The 20,340-nt window shown below is 39.8% G+C and overlaps 1 pseudogene; it reads right to left on the reverse strand.

Moving 5' to 3' along the window:
• Window positions 1-10,014: 10,014 nt before the first annotated feature.
• LOC128773108 (U4 spliceosomal RNA) lies at window positions 10,015-10,163 on the reverse strand (annotated as a pseudogene).
• Window positions 10,164-20,340: the final 10,177 nt, after the last annotated feature.

Below are 20,340 nucleotides of genomic sequence, written 5' to 3' on the forward strand. Positions count from 1 at the left end.
AAGAACTGTAGACATCAATTAAATCAATGAGAGGATGAATATGGAATATGATGACAAATATATGTAATGCCCTGTGACCTCATTGATTTCCTGACTTTTAATCTTCCATTGCGCAGAATCCTGAATTTCATACATTTCTGGTTATTTCTCAAAAATTTCCTTGCTGGGGCTCCTGGGTGTCTCAGTTGGTTAAGCATCCAACTTTGGCACAGGTGATGATCTCAAGGTTGGTGAGTTCAAGACCCACACCCGACTCTGTGCTGATATCTCGGAGCCTGGAGCCTGCTTTGGATTCTGTGTCTCCCTCTCTCTCTGCCTCTCCCCTGCTCATGCTCTGTCTATCTCTGTCAAAAATAAATAAAAATTTAAAAAATTTTTTAAAAAGTTCCTTTTTGCCCTTTCTGTCTTTAAATATAATTCTGGAAAAGTATCTGCCTATTGGATCCTTAACATCTACCATAAAATAATCTGTAATGGCTTCTAAAACACATTTTGGATTATGTGTGATCGCATATAATGTTGTTATGAATTATATTCTATCTTGGTTGTTCCTTCTTTGTTTCCTGTCTTCTCAAGTTTCTTTTGGGAGCAGATTAATAAAGATATTTTGTATCTGAAGACTTTTTCTGCCTCCTAGGTATATCTTTATCTCTGAGATGCACTGCCTTTGCACTCAGCTTTTTCTTAGATTTCCTTACATTTCTATAGGTGGTTCTGCCTTGCCAGTTCTATATACTGGCATACAAACTATCCAGATAAGATCCTAAGTCAAGATTTCTCTTGCTTCTATCCTATGGCTATGTTACAATTCTCTTCCCATATATCATTAGCTAATATATATACCTTATACTCTAAATCTGTCTTAGCCCCCGCTCATTGTTGGAACTTTAGATATGTATTGTTATGGATCCACTTGTTATATATTTAGTTATCACAAAGATAATCCCAAAGATAGTCTTCCTTGATTTTTGCCAAATCTATAAAAATTGTGTGAGCTCTTAATCTTCTGTGCAAGATTAGAGACTTCGTAGACCCAAGTGTGGAAAGAGAGAGGATTATTAAAAAAATTAATTCTCAAGGAATTTATAGATAGCACCTGCAGTTCGAGGCAGTGATGCTCTTGATTTTCATAGGCCTTGAAATGAGCAGTTTAATCCAAGTGTACCAAAATCTCAAGGAGCATTAGGCTTCAGGTGGCATCTCAGTAACAGATATAAGTCTAATTAGCAATGTGAGATATGTTAGTAATTGGCAAATATGTATTAACAAAATATAGTCGATTAGTATTTAGTAAACAACTGGTGATATGGAGTAAATTAGTAGCTTGTAGTAAATGCTTATTAGTGATGTGTAATGAGCCTGGATCATGGAATGCTGGTAGGTGGCTGGACTTGCTTCTTACCCCGTACTCCTGAGAATACAGGAAACAGGGCAAGCGTCTTTTCCATACAGTCATATTAAAAGTTCCATGAATCCCAAATGTTACATTAAAAGAACCAACTTTTCCTGTATCCTGTAACATTGATGCATGGTAGTTAAAAAAGAAAATTCCATGCTCTTGAAAAGAAAAAACTTTATGTGAACCAGCAGAAAGCTGTATCCATAGTTGGAACTTCAAAGTTACTCTTTCTACTCCTCTTCCCTTTAACTACCATCTTTACACCAGTCCTAGTCTCAACCTTTGGTGCTTCAGGCTGCCATCTTTTCAAGTTCTGACTTTGGGGAAACTACAAGATTAAGAAGCAGTCACCCTCTTGGCTTACTCTCTGACACACTCATGTTGCCAAGGGGAAAGGAACCCACTGTCTACCGGTTATACCTTTCCATGATCCCTGTCACATTTCCCTTCTTGGACAGAGTCACTTCCTATATCCACAGGGTATTTTGAGGGAAGCCCTCAGTCCTATGAGCCCTCTCGATGTCTCTCTGCATTACTAGAAGAAGAGGCACTTCTTGAAGGTAGAGTGGAATCTACATGACAACATGCTCATTGTTTTTTAAATTGCAAACAACAATTTTAGAATCAGACCAGTCTGGGTTCAAATTCTGACTTTATTACTTAATATTGGAGAGACTCAAAGGAAACTGGACATACCCTTTCTCAACTTGTTTCTATAAAGAGGAATAATGAAACCTACTTTGTAGTCCTGTTGTACGGATATGGGATAATTTATATTAGATGCTGGAATGTGGTCTGCGCAAAATAGGTTCTCAATTAATGGTAACTTGCTATTCTTAGAACAGCTTCTCTAGTATCAGGAGGAGAACTCCCTGGCATAAACCAAGCAAACACTATAGTTGCTTCTGTGGAAGTAAGGGGAGCACTCTACAACGTGGAAAATCTAAGTGTGTACTGTAAGCATTCAATAAATTCTAGTGAACAAATAATAATAGACCGTTTCCTGTTTATACCAGAAGAATATCTTTCTTTTTCCCTAAACAGCTCATGGACGTCATCGTCTTCAAGAGTTCATTGTACTCTGATATTCCCAGTTAATAAAATGCCATGTCCAACAAACAATATACTCTTAGCTGCAGATTAGTAAGTCGAAAGCTATTAACTAACACATCAAGGTCTTGAATATGCCATTATAAGTGGTTCTCATAACATGACCTTGATTACTAAAAGATCTAGAAATATCTTCCGAATCATCAAAGACTAAATTGGTTCAATATGATTTTTCCATTGAGCATATATGTGGTATTCAAAGCCTTTGAAAATGGGAGCCTAGGGAATCTCCTTGAGGAAAGGCCAGGGTGTTCTTGGTTATAGTCTAATGATCTATTTACACAATGCCTAGAGAAGTAAAGAGCTCAATAAATATTTGTTGAACTTAAAAACAGGGGGTAGAGTGATAAGGTATGTAGCATATATGGCCATTCAGTCTTTTAACCAGGGATTTAATTAGTAAGAACAACATATTGCTAACCAACAAGAGAAAACAGAGGCATCATGCCTTAATATTAGTAACTAAAAAGCAGAATTTCCTTATGAGATGGAACCAACTTTGGTTCAGGTCATGATCTTACGGTTCGTGAGTGTGAGCCTCACACGGGGCTCTACACTGACAGTGCAGACAGACTCTGGGATTTTCTCTCTCCCTCTCTATCAGCCCCTCCCCTGCTCATGCACACTCACTCTCTCTTTCTCTCTCTCTCTCTCAAAATAGATTAACTTAAAACAATTTTTTTAATCTACTTAAAGTGTATTTAACTCAAGATATTCAAAGATCAAAGGTATGAAATGTTGCAAGTACAACATCAAAGATTAGCTCTAAATAAATGCTCAGGTATAATTGTGAATTTGTGCTATAATATAGATTCCTCCTTATTACATAGAAGTCCATATACATATATCCCTTTTCAGAAATATATTGTGTAAAACAGAATGCGATCATCTGTGATTAAATGAGGAAATCGCACGTATGGTAGAAAAACGAAGACTTTAGAAGCTTTTGACTGTCCCCTTTTCTGTAAACCTTTTTTAAAAAATTTTTTTTAATGTTTATTTATTTTTGAGACAGAGAGAGACAGAGCCTGAATGGGGGAGGGTCAGAGAGAGAGGGAGACACAGAATCTGAAGCAGGCTCCAGGCTCTGAGCTGTCAGCACAGAGCCGGACACGGGGCTCGAACTCACGGACCATCAGATCATGACCTGAGCCAAAGTTGGACGCTCAACCGACTGAGCCACCTAGGCGCCCCTGTAAACCTTTTTTTTTTTTTTTTTTTTTTTAACATAGCCCTGCTTTAAAATACTGGCATGTGCCATTTGTAACATATGCATATTCTTTCTCTTCCACTCAGTTGGAGACAAAGTAAGGTTTCTTAAATCTCAGTGAGATTATGATGATTTTTGAAATGCGAACGTTGTGGTTCTACAACCTCAACTGCCAAAGATCAGCCTTGCTGAAGCTAATGTGAAGATAACTTAAGAGAAGGCAGCAGAGTGACACAGGCTGAGAAGAAATGAGTAGCCTTCATACCTAATACATTACTTCATTCCTTCTGTCAAAAGCCAAGCTGCCAGTCTCCCCTGGCAGACCTTGTTTTCCACCAGCCCTCTGTTCATGCCAGGTCTCGGAAGCAGGGCTGTGCCGGGAGCATTCATGGGCCCTCCACCACCTTCAAAGTGCCTCACCTTGACGGATTCCTGGTTCCTGTGTTGCCCCAGAACGTGCAGCCCAGGCTCCTTCTGTCTTTCTGGAACATCTGCGTACAAAGAAGAAGGGGGTTTTCCCCCAAACTGATGTTTTGTTTTCCCATTTCTCTTTTGGATCTAAATCTTTTATATTTGCTAACCTAAACTACTTTGACATGCTTTGTGTGAATTTTTGTTTTGAACCAGAAACATCAAATTTAACCTAGCATTCTTGGGAAAAATCATAAAATGACTGCTTTAACTGATATTTTATTGAATTAGGACATATATTACAACATCTGTTTCATAGTTACTATAATAAATAATGTTTCACTTCTCAAGAGTGAGTTATAAAAATAATTGATTTTGACATCAGCCCATCTATTTAATATGATCTATAAAGTGTTCAAAAATTTCTAAATAATATGATGGCCTGACAAAGGAGCCAATCTGCTAGCTGGGACTAGGATCTCTGTCTAGGGGATCCCACAGACACAGTTACAAAGACTGTAGGTGTCTGCTGTGTAGTCCCAAGGTTTGTTTATCCATCCAGCATAGCCTGGTGTAAAAGTCTCGTATTTGTTTCTATGGTTATAAATGATCCCACCCTTCTGGACATTTACATTGAATCAGCCAGCCAGCCAGCCAGTTGTACAAAAAAGGGTCTGGGAGTAATTAAAATTAGAGTTATAATTTTTTTTTTTTTTTTGCCATTTTACCATTCTTTGTCAGACTCCAACAAAATCAACGTATCTGAGACTAGAACAGCGTATGTGAAAATGGTGAAGATACATTAGCAAACATAAGACCACATGAGTAATTAATGCAAGCTATTAATGTGTGTGGATCAGGTGTCCCTCCCTACACCTCACCAGCTGTGAGGTGTCTGCCACAGGAATGCAAACAAGTCCACCCGAGCCTGGCCCACTGAGGGGTGGGCCCAGTAGGGCCCGAGTTGTGTGAGGAACCCTGGAGACTCCTGGGAAGGAACTCTTCCTGAGGAGAGGAAAGGTTTGTTCTAGTGACAGTGCTTCCACTGTCAGAGGAGGTAGGGATAATGGGAACAGCAAAACATTTATCTCTCAGATTTGTCCTTCAATATTCTCTTCAGGAAGTGGCAGTGAGGGAGCTGCCAGTAAAGGTGGAAGTAAACCTCTGTGGCATTTTGGGAAATGGGAGACTCTTGCCTGGCACACAGTGTCTCCAAAGCATTGGTGGCAGTGGTAGTGAAGTCGTGAGGGCAGCAGCAGCAGCACTGGAGGGCCCAGAGCACCTATCAGGCAGGAAGAGAGGGATGGCGGGCCCTTGCCAGGCACCTCAGTATGGCCCCACCACCAGAGTTGTGGCATACTAATTTATTGAACTTTATTTCTATGTTGCATTGGCAAGGGATGAAGCAATGGTTATAGTTCTGAGAATAGCAAGACCTTGGGCCCCACTTCATAAGAAGGCCAAGGGCTCGCTCCAACACTTGCCTGTTGCCCCAGCAGAGCCATCTGGTTTTATGGAACCGCACAGGCTTGGGTAATGAGCGTATCTGCAGGCCGTTCCCAAATATTTAGAACCACACACAACTCCGAAGCCTTCGCCAGGATTCATAGGGCCCCCAGCAGTGATAGATTATGTATTCCAGTCTGGCAGAATGGGAGCTATGAACGTACTTAATTTGATTTGGAAAAATTTTGACAAGTGTGCCATTTCTCATGTTAGAGCATTATGATGGAATCACATCCATGCCAACGGCATTGGGGGGATGGAACAAAAGAAATTCTATGATTGCTAATGACTCCATTTTTGCTCCCCAAGCTAGAACAAAAAGAGTTACAAAACCAAATGCTAAGAAGTTGCTGAGGTAACCGTTTTCAGCTAATGCCAAACACCAACCACTTACGTAGAGTAAGTGGTAGGAAAGAAACGTGTGTTGCAAGGAAAAGAAAAAAACATATGGCATGACTCTGGCCCAGTGACAAGCATCGATTTCTAAATAAAAATTTCTTATTTATCTGGGAAGTTGTTGACTAAATAGCAGTGGTAATCACAGACTTTAGTTTCACTGCTTCCAACTCGTCTGTTTTGCTCAAGCTTAACAAACTGCCCACCCTCATTCATGCCTATAGTATCTTATCTATGAGAGCCAATATCGGTTAAAGGGCATCACGCGTTGTGAAGAAGGCCTGTACACAGTTGCCTTACAATTGTCACCATTCTGGGGGCGCCTGGGTGGCTCAGTCGGTTGAGCTTCCGACTTCAGCTCAGGTCATGATCTCATGGTCTATGAGTTCGAGCTCTGCGTCAGGCTCTGTGCTGACAGCTCAGAGCCTGGAACCTGCTTCGGATTCTGTGTCTCCCTCTCTCTCTGCCCCTCCCCTGCTCATGCTCTGTCTCTCTCTGTCTCAAAAATAAATTTAAAAAAACATTAAAAAAAAAAACAATTGCCACCATTCTGGTCTCACATGAAGAGAGTGATCATGGAAGTCAGATATTTACTGATGTGAGGCGAGTCAAGGAATGTCTATCCTAAAGGATGTGAGGGGGTGGAGGGGTGGGGAGGAGTAAATGTAATATTTGATATAAATCATACTTAATTACCAAAGAAGTTTGGTGAACAGTCTTGAAGGCCAAGCCTAGAATAGTTGTGACAGATTTGTTGCAAAAAAGAATGTTAGAATTTCTGTTTGTATTTTTGTATCTTATTTGTTTACAATTTTTTTAGTGTTTATTTATCTTTGAGACAGAGGGAGAGACAGGGTGTGAATGGGGGAGGGGCAGAGAGAGAGGGAGACAGAGAATTCAAAGCAGGCTCCAGGCTCTGAGCTGTCAGCACAGAGCCCACTGCAAGGCTCAAACTCATGAACCACGAGATCATGACCTGAGCCAAAGTCTGATGCTTAACCAGCTGAGCCACCCAGGCCCCCCTCTACTTGTATCTTATTTATATAATCCTCAATCATTTGAAATATACGGATTGACACTGGTGCCCATACTCTAATGTATCAGAAGGTCATGCGCCATTAACAAAATGAGGAAGCAATCCCAAAACACAGAGAGGCCGCCTCTCTGTGAGTAGTTCCTACTTGTGAGTGTGCATTCAGTATATTAAGACTTATCACTGTGCTCAGTTAACTGAACTTATAGAGTTTATTTTCTAATTCACAAAATGGGCAAGCGAATTAAACATACTCTTGAAGTCCCAAACTGAAGTATTCCCCATAATACAAACATGGGCAATTAGACTGGCCACTTTCTTTCAGTTATGAATTGAAAACAAAGAAATTTTTTTAAATGTATCCAGGAGTTGTTCAGAATCCTCAAGGATGAGCTTGGAAATTACAAATTCAACTTGTTAAGGTTAAACCTTGCACTAATGATATAAAATCACTTAGGATATTAGCTAATAATGTTTAGAGGCACTGCTATCAGCAAGTCATTTATAAACTAAGAAACTAGAAGATATTAAAATAAATTTTGATGAGGGAACATATTTTTGTGCTATCAATTTTTCTAACGTTTATTTATTCTGGAGAGAGTGGAAGTGGAGGAGGGGTAGAGAGAGAGGGACGGAGAGAATCCCAAGCAGGCTCCACACTGTCAGTGCAAAGCCCAATGTGGGGCTCAGACTCACACACCATGAGATCATGACCTGAACTGAAACCAAGAGTCAGACATTCAACCAACTGAGCTACCCACTGTGCCCCACTGTGCTGTTAATTTTAAAATAATGTTAAAACATTACTTATTTCACCTTCATCTTACTCTTTTACAATTCCTTTTGTTTTTATCTCTTTTATAATGTACATATAAAAATGTGGGAAAAACTTCTAATATGGGTGAATCAATAAAGCTCAGAAACCATTCCTATGGTTGCAAATCAGGAATATATACAAACATATTTCACAGAGTGCTCTGAAGTCTTAACCTGCAAACGTGATTGAATCTTTCTCTAAAATTGGGCCTTAGATATTTAAAAAAAGGATTCTGAGATAAGAATAAAATTTTGCAACCACTGCATCCACTATAGGCAGTCTTATACCTTAATCTATAATGGGTAGAAAAAAATCCGCCCATTTTAGAAATATGCTCCCAATCATTTTTTATTCACTGGAAACATAGAAATCCTGTTGTTAGAACTTTAAGTCAACATAATTGCCAAGATACGACCAGTTCCTCCATGGAAGCTCAGGAGTGAAAGGTTCAAGGAGATACACAAGGAGAACAGTTAGGTTTATTGTCCATAAGTGGCTTTGAGTTCTGATAACAATACAATTGCATGTACAGAAATATAGCATACATTTTACTAAACAATTGTTTTGATGTTTAGTCATTTTTGAGAGGCAGAGACAGAGCACAGGTCAGGGAGGGGCAGAGAGAGAGGGAGACACAGAATCTGATGCAGGCTCCAGGCTCTGAGCTGTTAGCACAGAGCCCAATGTAGGGCTTAAACCCACACACCTTGAGACCATGACATGAGCCAAAGTGGGACCCTTAACTGACTAAGCCCCCAGGGGCCCTTAAGCCATATTTAACTTAACTAGTTAAATTAGCCCTCAGCTAGACATAGTTTTAAAGCCAAGATAAAGATTAATCATACTTTTAGTATTTAAATCTCTTCCTTGGAGATGCAGAGATAAGTCATTTGGAAACAAAAAGAAAACGTCTTTTTAAAATCTGAATTCTTCAAAGGCAAGGGAATTAAAAGCAAAAATGAACTATTGGGACCTCATCAAGATAAAAAGCTTCTGCACTATGAAGGAAACAATCAACAAAACTAAAAGGCAACCAATGGAATGGGAAACGATATTTGCAAATGATATATTGGATAAAGGGCTAGTATCCAAAATCTATAAAGAACTCACCAAACTCCACACCCGAAAAACAAATAATCCAGTGAAGAAATGGGCAGAAAACATGAATAGACACTTCTCTAAAGAAGGCATCCAGATGGCCAACAGGCACATGAAAAGATGCTCAATGTCACTCCTCATCAGGGAAATACAAATCAAAACCACACGGAGATACCACCTCACCCGGTCAGAGTGGCTAAAATGAACAAATCAGGAGACTATAGATTCTGGAGAGGATGTAGAGAAACGGGAACCCTCTTGCACTGTTGGTGGGAATGCAAACTGGTGCAGCTGCTCTGGAAAACAGTGTGGAGGTTCCTCAAAAAATTAAAAATAGATCTACCCTATGACCCAGCAATGGCACTGCTAGGAATTTACCCAAGGGATACAGGAGTGCTGATGCATAGGGGCACTTTTACCCCAATGTTTATAGCAGCACTTTCAACAATAGCCAAGTTATGGAAAGAGCCTAAATGTCCATCAACTAAATGTCCATAAAGAAGATGTGGTTTATATATACAATGGAATACTACTTGGCAATAAGAAAGAATGAAATCTGGCCATTTGTAGCAGTGTGGATGGAACTGGAGAGTGTTATGCTAAGTGAAATAAGTCAGGCAGAGAAAGACAGATACCATATGTTTTCACTCATACGTAGATCCTGAGAAAATTAATAGAAGACCAGGGGGAGGGGAAGGAGGAAAAAAAAAAAGTTACAGAGAGGGAAGGAGGCAAACCACAAGAGACTCTTAAATACTGAGAACAAACTGAGGGTTGATGGGGGGGAGGAGAGGGGAAAGTGGGTGATGGGCATTGAGGAGGGCACCTGCTGGGATGTGCACTGGGTGTTGTATGGAAGCCAATCTGACAATAAATTACATATAAAAAAATCTGAATTCTTTTCAGTTCTCTGTATGCTTGCAAATGTTCATAATGCGACATTGAAAAATTGGCATTTTTCTGGCTTAAATGTGGAGACGTAAATTAATGTTTAAATGTGTAGAAATTCCTATCCCAGAAGAGTATAAATTAGAAATGCAGACATTAACAATTATCCTTTATACTTGCTCGTCTATCTGTATTATAGCCTTGTGCATGTGAAAACTATAGATGGGATTTTAATTAGCAATAATCGCGCCTCGGATAAACCTCATTGGCTACGATACTGCCACTGAGCAAAGCTTCTAGATGGGATTTTAAAAGGACAAAATACATCAAGTGTGATGTCCACTCGCTATATATTAATATACTCTGTATACTAAGTTGTAGAAATTGTGATGGAAAAACATTATTAGATTTTAACTAAACCTAGGTAGAAACATAGAATTTGAGAAATGAAATTCATCCTGCCTCTCATTTTATAGAAGAGGGAACAGAGTCCCTGCAGAAACTAAATGCCCCCCAAGGGCTGCATGGCTTACGTGGAGAGCCCAATGCAGTGGGCTTTCTATCACCTCACACTGCTTGTCACAAGATACATCTATATCTACATATGCATCTATCTACATCTACCTATATCTATGTATCTATATCTATACATATACATAGATATTTTTTAATGGCATTAAAAACAAAATTAAATCAAATAGTAATTTTTTCACTGGCATGCCCTTTCTCTCTTTGTATTTTCTCTTCATAAGGGTCAGTGACCTCCACGGACGATAAATCAAGATGGTATTTTTTTCTCGTAGGAGACTGTGACAGTTCATGATGGTTGACATCTTGACTGCTTGACGCCTAGAGCTTCTCATTTCAGGTGCATACTGATTGGCTACACTTGCTCTTCTCTTTGTCCTGGTTTTATACCTTCCCTCTGAGTCAAGTCTCCACTCGCACGATTCCCATTTATTAAGCACCTAAATGGCACCTGATGCTAAGGATTTACAGGGGAAATGGACCCCGTCTCCACCGTGAAGGCTCTCCATCCGGTGCACAGGGAACCAAGTATTTACCTCCTCCCCTCACACTTTTGTTCCTGCTGTGCTGAGGATATCAAAATGCAGAGCAATGAATCCTCTGGGGTTGCACCTGAGACACATGAGCGTTCAGGTGAGGTTAATAATTCGGCATGCCTCCAGGTGATCTTCTTCACATAGTCTCTAGACATTACCTAGAGGAGCAGCCAAGTGCAAGAGAAAGGAAGAAAAAAGAAACTGATATCCCTGTTCAGCGTTGCTTCTGTGGTGCTGAGAGCATCAGGCAAACTTTCTATGTGGAGAAGCCTGGAATTAGGGTATGGGTGGAGCCACACCTAACATCTGTATTATATCTGGCCTTTACTTTGATGGACATTTTCTCTCTAAGGGTATGTCATGACCTTGTGGTGTGTCTAATTCTGTGATGGATGACATTGTAACAGAGTTCTATTCTATAGTCTCTCCCCTTCTCTCATGTTAATTCCTGCCCTGTTACACAGAATTCGATGTCTCTAGAAGTTAAATATCTTGAGATTTTTGGCTTCTCTGGCATGAAGCCACCCAAAACTGGCCTAGGTCTTTGATTTCTTATAGAAATCTAGCATATGCTTATGACAAGCTATTTGATTGGCTCAAACAAGTAAACATGAATATGATTGATCTACAGGCTCTATTTAGACATTCAGATGCTTGGTTTGACTGGTCTACTTAGATCATTTTTGGCCCCATGAAATGATAGCCTTTTTTTTTTTTGCGCTTCACCGTATTAAAAATAAGGTATCTTCAGATGATTCATGATTTCCTTATTCCTCCCCATGCTTCCCACACTACCCTTTTGCTTCCCAGAGGTGTAATTGTTCTTTGGGCTGTGCCCAATCCCTTCAATAATGCAAGGCAGAAGATGTCTCACAGCAATCAAACTAATGAAATATAAAAGGTTATTAAGAGAAGAAAATTTCATAAATATCTATAGGGCAATGGGACCATGAGCAATAAGCTTCATGAGAATATAATAACATGTCTTTGTATCTTTCATGAGGCTCTCTGAGTGCTTTATGTACTAGTCAGTATTATTAGTCTACAGATGAAGACATTGACACATAGAGAGATGTGCATTCCCAAGGTCATACAGAGTCGAGGGCAGAGCAGCAAAAGGAAGAGTGAGTACACATCCTACAAAGCTCTATTTATGCCAAGTGTGTTTTCAGAAGAGAGGAACAAAGCTCGTGAGTGAAAACAAAGCACCACGTATTTCTCTTATTCCAGACAAAGGTCTGAGAGAGGAGAGAGTGGAGAAAGAGAGAAAGAAAGCAGGGTTTGAGTTTATATGATGGGAAAGAAAGATATTTGTCTGACATTTGGTTTTAAAACATTTTCGGCAATAACTGTGTAAATAATTACATGAACCAAAGTAAAAATTATGTAGTTTAAAGTCAACTTACCTTTTTTTTCCCCCATTTAAATCCTGCACAAGCCTGCTGCCTCCACCAAAGCTACCAAAGCTACCAAAGCACCATAGTTCACTTTCCTTCATAGTTCCTGGCACATCATAATCTCTTAAAGAGCTACTGAATGAATAAACGACAAATAGATAAATAGAAAGATAGATAGATAGATAGATAGAAAGGTATTGATCCCTATCTTATTAATTACCATCCCAATGATGAGAATGCCGGCTAAGAACAAGTAATTTGGACAAAGTCACACAAGTAGCTCACGGTAGAGCTGGGATTTCTAACTCTCCCTCTGTGTCCTCAAGTTAAAAGGCTTATCAGAGTATTTCAACCACATACAGTGCTCTTCTTAGAAAAGATCCAGCAAATATAATGTTCTCCGTTTTGTTACATTTTCAGCAATGTTCGAGAATCTCATGAACTTTCACTATCCCACATTGTCTAGGTCTACCTTAAATTCCTCACCAATGGTTTATGTCATTAGTTTAGCAATGGAATATCATTTCACTGTGACCTCTCTAGTGCTATTGTTTCATCAAGTGTATTTTGTAACTTCAATTTTAGGTTCTTTGTGAAGGCATAGGTCTTGTGTTATTTACATTTTTGCATGACCCTCAGCATCTCGTGCTGTGTTATTCACATAGTAGTAGATACTTAGGACTTTTAGCAAATAGATTAAAATGAAAGGACATCATTAGTGCCTCTCTGTGATTGGACATTAATATACACCACGGAGGTTTCTATCATTCTCACAGCCAACATCTTATCATTATAAGGCCCACTGAAGCAATAATCAATGATCCAGACCTAGTCCATGAGACAGGTCCAAAAAATAAAGAAATCTGACGTATCAAGATACAGTAGTCTCTGTACTTTGTTCCTTTGTCCTCAATAAATGATGACACTCACTTGGATTAAAGTGATATAACTCAAAATTCAATATTTTTTAGGTCCTGCTAGGTATGAGAAATATTGAAGCTTTTAGGACCACATTATATCCAAATGGGGATATTTTTACAGTTCTTAGATGTTCCAGAAACCATGTGTGTGACCATTTCCCACATTTATAACATGATTAGTAGTTTCTACTCTCATCAAAGTGAAAGGAAAGCACTGGTTGTACCAGAGGGAGGGAGGGCCACATAGCCAATGGGTTCCAATGACCTAAGCACAAAGTATGATCTACAAAAAAATATCCAATGGCTGCACTAATCCAAAGAAGTTGGTAGGCCATGTTTGTTAAGAATGGAACTTTCTTGCACAGGTACTGACAGCTGGTAATGAGATACAGAAACTGTTACCACATCAGTAGCCCCAATTCTTCCTGGCCTGGAGCTTTCCCAAGATTTGTGCCCTCTGCTACCGTGTTTATGATACACAACACAGCATGGGCTGCTGAACGTGCCCATTTTTCAGTTCAAGGGGTGCTCAACCATTTCTTCCACATCTTTACTCATGAGAAGTGATTTTCCAAATTCGTAGATGCTGGAAATGACCCAAACATAGCTCACTAAACTAATTTCCCTCAGAATTTTTAACTGCATGTGCATTTGAGCATAAACACTATCCATATGTTTCTGATTCATTTACACTGAACTCATCAAAGGACTGTGTTGTAAGAGTTGTTTGATGTCCAAGAATACTTGAGGTTTTTTTTTTTTTTAATGGAATTTTATACTTTCTTTCACCATTTTTCTTAGGAAGCCAAATGCTGTTGAGAGTAAACAAACTTGGACCCCCAAGGATCTGGGGTTTACCCTTATATACAAAACTCAGGAAGATGATTTGACAGCTTGGCAGGAAAGGCATCCCTAGCCTTGGGTATATGTTGGCACTATGCCCCAAAGGATAGGAAGGCCTTAGGGTGAGCAAGGAAACTTCTTTCAGGAGACCTTCTTTCATTTGGTGGTTTATTCGTTTCAATTCCAAAAATTCATCCCAAACTCTTGGACACTACTTGAGGTCTCTCCCTTGCCAGTTTGAAGAGAAAGCTTAAAATGTTGCTACTGTAATTGTCCTTTATTTTTTGGAAGGGAACTGCATGAGGCTTTTTAGGAGAATAGTATTTGTCCACCTGAGTGCATCGTGTCGTCCTACACTTATATGCTAAAAAGACAAGACAAGCATCTCTGGCTACAGCTGAGAACTAATTAAAGTTGCTCTTTTACAAACATTATGTGGCTCATTCCATTCTTCCTTGATTAAGAACAAAAGAGAAGGGAGTCATTTATTGCCATGAGTCACTTGAGGTACAATGGAAGGAATTCCAAGACGCTGCTGAGACAAAACAAAACTGACATTATGAAAGCCATGTCTACGCACTAATTTAAACTGTCAACTTACTACCAAGGAAGACTCCTAACAGACAGAGAATTAAAGCTTTAAAGACCTCATAAATCACTGAGGAGATTAGCACCAGCATGAATGAGTTAAAATACATTTCTGCCTTCAGAGTGTTAGACTGGTTCAAAGCAGTCCTCTAGGATTTGACGGGAAAATTAGTTGTAATAACTAGGAAGAGAAAAATTCTCAAATATAGCTTCTTGGGGATTTGAGAGTGCAAGCTTCACCCACCACAGTTATTTCAGGTACTTGAGTTAGTGAAATATAATATAGACGTTTTCAGGACCTAGTATATAGCACAATAAAAATGACTTGAAAACTGTTAGAATTCAAAAACATTATTTACAAATACCAAACATTTTTCCAACCCCCAAACCACTAAAAATAGCTAAAATGTCAACCTAAACGTATGACTCAGCAGCGGTTTTAACACCACTGCGTCCATCTCCTATTTCTTATTTGTGCCTCTCTCCAAGAATCCTGCTGCATATGTGTTATTCTCCGGCAAGACCCATCACTGTGGCCCCCATTAGGTGGAGTTTCCAAGCTCTGTTGCCAACACCAAGAATTCTTCAGAGAAAACTTCGTGGGGATTTCCATTAATTTTTATATTTTAATATTGCCTCTTGAGGGCTTTGGGGTTGACAATAAAGGCACTTCTTACTCCAGTGTGAGCATCTTCACCTGCTGATGAAAGTGGGTGAATAAGGGTCTCTTGTTCCCAGGTGGTCTGTACCCAGAAAGGCTAAGAGACTGCTACAAGAGAGAAACCATTGGGGGTTATGCAACTTTTCAAGAGAGAAGAGGCAGAGAAATGCGAACTCTGAGAGTTAAATCACACTGTGCTAACTCTTCTCTCCACTCCCAAGGTCTCAACTAATCATTTCCCTATGGATTCTTTCCCAGAGACCCCATAAAATAAAACTGTGTTTCCTAAGTCACTGGTGCACTCTAGATGATCTCTGTGACTTCGATCTTATCACATCTCTGCCTGTCCAGGAATGGCTTTCTGAAGTACATGTTGATCTGGTCTCTTCCTTCCCCAAGTCGGAAACTTTTGCATGCAGTAATTTTATTCCATTCCTTGATTTTTTTTTCTTTTGGCTTAAGTCAAAGTGATACAGAAATCCACATGGAAAAGAGTGGAACATAATTGCTACAGTCTTCAGACTGAATCCACCCTTATCCAGGATACAGCTGCTATGTTCTCCTTTCTTCTCAGGCACTCTGCTTCTCTCCCTCTGCCTCCCTTCCCCACTAGTAGCAATTGTCAGAAGCAGTCAGAAATGGCTTAAGGGCTAATACAGAACACTAACCAAACATTTATGGAAACATCTTTAGGTGGCACCAGTTGATTCAACCCCATGCATCCAGCTATAGGGCATTCACCCCCAAGTTTCAAATCATAAAACTTAGACCCCAGCTTGGACACAGGGCTCAGGACCCCGTTAAAGACGTGGATTGCTCCAGAAGCTTTTTGTCCAGGGTCATATCTATGTCAGTCTTCTGCCCAATGGGAATCTTAGTTTAACTTTGTAGTGGTGCTACAGAGGTTGAATTACAGTCATGTTACTCTGAATTCAGTTCTTTAATGCCAAAACTATTGCACTTTATTCCTTTTTGGAAAGGAGACAGGAAGCATGCAATGTAATCGAGACCCCTCCTCAGGCTCCCCTTCCAGATTCTAAAATAAAACTCAGATCAGAAACTGCAGAAGTGGTCTCAATAAAACTGTTGTAAAGGGCATCCTGCTTCTTTGAGGATAGGTTTGATAGCATACCCATAAAGCCCCACAGAGCCACAGACTCATCCTCAAACTACTCTTTGGCCAATTATAAGATGAAAGACACTCAGTTCCATCCCTAACTCCCAACAAGACCACCACTCTGTCTCATGCCTTCTGAACTTGCTCCAATTGGCAAGTGGTAATTTCCACACAACTTCCACATAAGAATCGTAAGAGGTGCCTTGTCTGGAGACTAGAATAGGATCTCAACAGTGCAACCTACCTGAGTATGACACCCTCAGAAAGGAACCGAATGATCAAGATCTGTTATCTGCTTCTGAATAGCATTGTCTGCTTTTTACTGATCCCTGGATCTCAAAGCTGAAGCTGTGTGAAAACCCTACTAGCCCAGTTCAATTGACTTGCAGCGCTTTCCAGGCTCTTAATTCATCATGAACTCATAGATGTTTTCAGGCTCCTGTGGTTCTTTTAGAAAAGTATACCATGTATTAGGCAGAAACCCTGGCATCAGGAAGGGGCCAGCTTGCCAGCACTTGAAGTGCCGATGAATGATTTGATTTGGTTACACTATTTAAAGCTCTGAGTGTAGGGAACACCTTGCATAGCCAGAAACCATGCTTTCTGTTTATAGGTCAAATGACTAGCCACTTAGAGAATCATAAAGATCATATTTGGATTTGGCCATCTCTTGCTGACATTCCTCCTATGTTTGTAAACATTGCTGACTTTGACCCCAATCTCTCACAAATCCATGACCAACACCAAACAGCCACAGAGGAGCTGCAGAACATAATGTGATTCTGTAATGCAAAACAGGATGGCTTGCTAAATGTGCAGATCTGGAGAGAATTCCTGACATAATCCTTCTTACGTCTTTTATGATAATCATTTCCATCTTCAGAACACACGCAAGCAGTGCTCCTTGGATATTGCTTCTGGAGGCTGGACTGCAATCCCTTCTGCTGAGGGAACTTCATATGATAGGGCACTGGGACAATGAGTATGCAAACAGGACACAATATTTCCTGCAGAAGTAGAAACAAGCAAAGAAAGCCCAGAGACTGATTAGCTGGAAGATGCTTCTGCAGAAGGAAAATATAAGATAACAACCACTTTCCCCAAAACGTGTAAATCAGCTCCAGTCATAACTTGAACATGACTCATCCATGTATTCAGTTAGTGGACATTTATTGAGTGCCTACTATGAGCCATGAGTACACTGTTTGGGAAAGGACCATTTACGACCAAGAGACTATGAGGTGAAATTTATTAGCAATCTCATAATAGTCATACCAAACAAAGTCAGTCTCACCTCACAGAGCATAGAAATGGAGTCTTCACGGTAGGCCAGGAATATTTGTTTAAAATACAGTTACCACTTTCAAATAGGTAAAAACTATAAAACACTGGGTAGACTGAAAATGGGAGGAGCTGGCGTTGATTACGTAAACAAAGGGAAAAAAGTTGGATCTTGATTTCCACCCCGCCAGAACCTTGTAGAAATGCCATCTGGAATCAACTCTTCTCAACTTCAATTGTCAGGACACACGGATGGCTTTCCTCTAGGAAGTCAGCTTTGTAAAGCAAATGTGTGAAGATCCCTGTATCTTTCATTAAAAACCCCAGTCCAGGGGCGCCTGGGTGGCTCAGTAGGTTAAGCGGCCGACTTCGGCTCAGATCATCATCTCGCGGTCCGTGAGTTCGAGCCCCGCGTCGGGCTCTGTGCTGACAGCTCAGAGCCTGGAGCCTGTTTCAGATCCTGTGTCTCCCTCTCTCTGACCCTCCCCTGTTCATGCTCTGTCTCTCCCTGTCTCAAAAATAAATAAAACGTTAAAAAAAAAATTTTAAAAACCCCAGTCCAGTGCAGTTGTGAGGAAGTCTAGTAAAGTGGGCACAAGGCCGTGGTCCTGAGTTATATTCTTTGTATGCTATATCTGGTGGACTTCAAGGAGAAATGACACCCTTGGATCATTTTTACAGGCTTGCAAAAATACTATGAGGAAAACAAAGAAGTATGGATCCGATCTGGGACAAGTTTACACTCATGGGAACATTTCATTCATACAATTGTCACTAACTATACGTCAGGGATGAGGTAATCTCAAATCTCAAAGAACTTATAATCAGTCTAATAGATCACTATTTCATGAATTTGTTTCTGAGTCATAATAGCAGTAAATCTAGTCCAAACCAGTAGAGAAGAAGAAAAGGAGGGGCTTTGAACCTAAGGAAGAGTATAATAAGATGATAATAAATGCCCATATCGGCAGAACATCCTAGTGTATGCAGCATTTTTTGTTTGTGTTTTACCATACATAATCTCATTGTTTCTTTTTTTCTTACAATAGTCTTGTGAGCTATACATTATTAAATCTTTCTGGTAGATAGGAAGAGAGACTGATAGGGATCAAACCTTGCCTAAAACTCTACAGTTTCCACACTTAAAGTCAAGCTTCTGATTGTAAGACCTGTGGTCCTTACCTTGTAACGCATTGTTTTTTGGAGACTTTTCAAAGTCACATATTTATATCCGTTCAGAGGAATATGACATGCAATGCAGAAAAAGATTTTTTCAAAATTTTTACATACATAGTTTTACATAGTTTTTACACAGACAAAATAATGCTGCTGCCACCACCATCGTCACCATCATATCTAATCCTGACTTGTTTAGGGATTTTATTTATTATTTTTTTTAATGTTTATTTATTTTTGACAGAGAGAGAGAGACAGAACATGAGCAGGGGAGGGGCAGAGAGAGTGGGAGACACAGAATGCGAAGCAGGCTCCAGGCTCTGAGCTGTCAGCACGGAGCCCGACGCGGGGCTCGAACTCACAGACGGTGACATCATGACCTGAGCCGAAGTCGGATGCTCAACCGACTGAGCCACCCAGGCGCCCCTGTTTAGCGATTTTAAAACACACAGTGCAAATTGCCCAAGGACAGCAGTACAACACCTGCAAACAAGTTTTATGCCACTTTATTGTAAGATGTTTTCTCAGGAAGGGAATCTTACATGAATATATCTGAGTGACTGTGCAAACGGCACCAGGTTCATATAAAACCTCACTCCCGAAGAGTCCAAAAACCTAATACAATGCAAAACTAGACTACAGACGATCCTCCCAAATTTTTATCTGTATCTTTTTTCTCTCTGGAAATGTTAAAAATTACCCTAGAAAGTCCATACACTTTCCTTTTTATGTGGTAACTACAATGTCTCAGATGCTAGAAAGAACAAAAGTGATGTTGTTGTTGTCTTAGTATGGAAATGCAATTCTAAGACCTTGGCAATATGAAACCTATCAAACACTGAGTCAGCAGGCTTTGCAGATGATATCTTTCCATTTCCTTCACTGGTGATTGAGCCCATTATACACAAGGAGAAAACAAAGGCCCAAGTAAGATAATGGTTTTAGGTAAGAAATTTACCAGAAATGCTAGTTGAATAAAACCCTACAGAAAATATTTCATTATCAACGTATCTTTTAAGAAAACTGGATTCAGAAAGTAATAATGCTTAAAGGAAAAAAGGACATGCACTTGAAAGTAGACAGTAATTTGATTTTTTTCTGCGTCCATCAGAGGAAATCCTAAAATTAAGTGTGATCGTTTTGTGGAAAAGAAAAAGCTAAGCATGAGATGAAACTGAAATAAGAAAGCTCTTGGGATGAGAAGCTTCCTTGCCATTCTTACAAACAGTATGTCCCACATCTGCTAAAATAAATAATTAAAATTCAGTTCAACTTAACAAATTCGTAGTAAGTAGGCCATGCCCAAGGAATTGTGTTAGGTGCTAAGCAAGTGGAAGAAAGAATACAAAGAAGTTTAAGATTTATTTATTCTCCTCAAGGAACTTATAATCTGTAAGAGTAGTGACTACCTTCCTTCTGCTTTTC

Source organism: Panthera pardus, unplaced genomic scaffold, assembly GCF_024362965.1.
Source record: "Panthera pardus isolate Hobbes unplaced genomic scaffold, ASM2436296v1 HiC_scaffold_24, whole genome shotgun sequence".
NCBI lineage: Eukaryota > Metazoa > Chordata > Mammalia > Carnivora > Felidae > Panthera > Panthera pardus.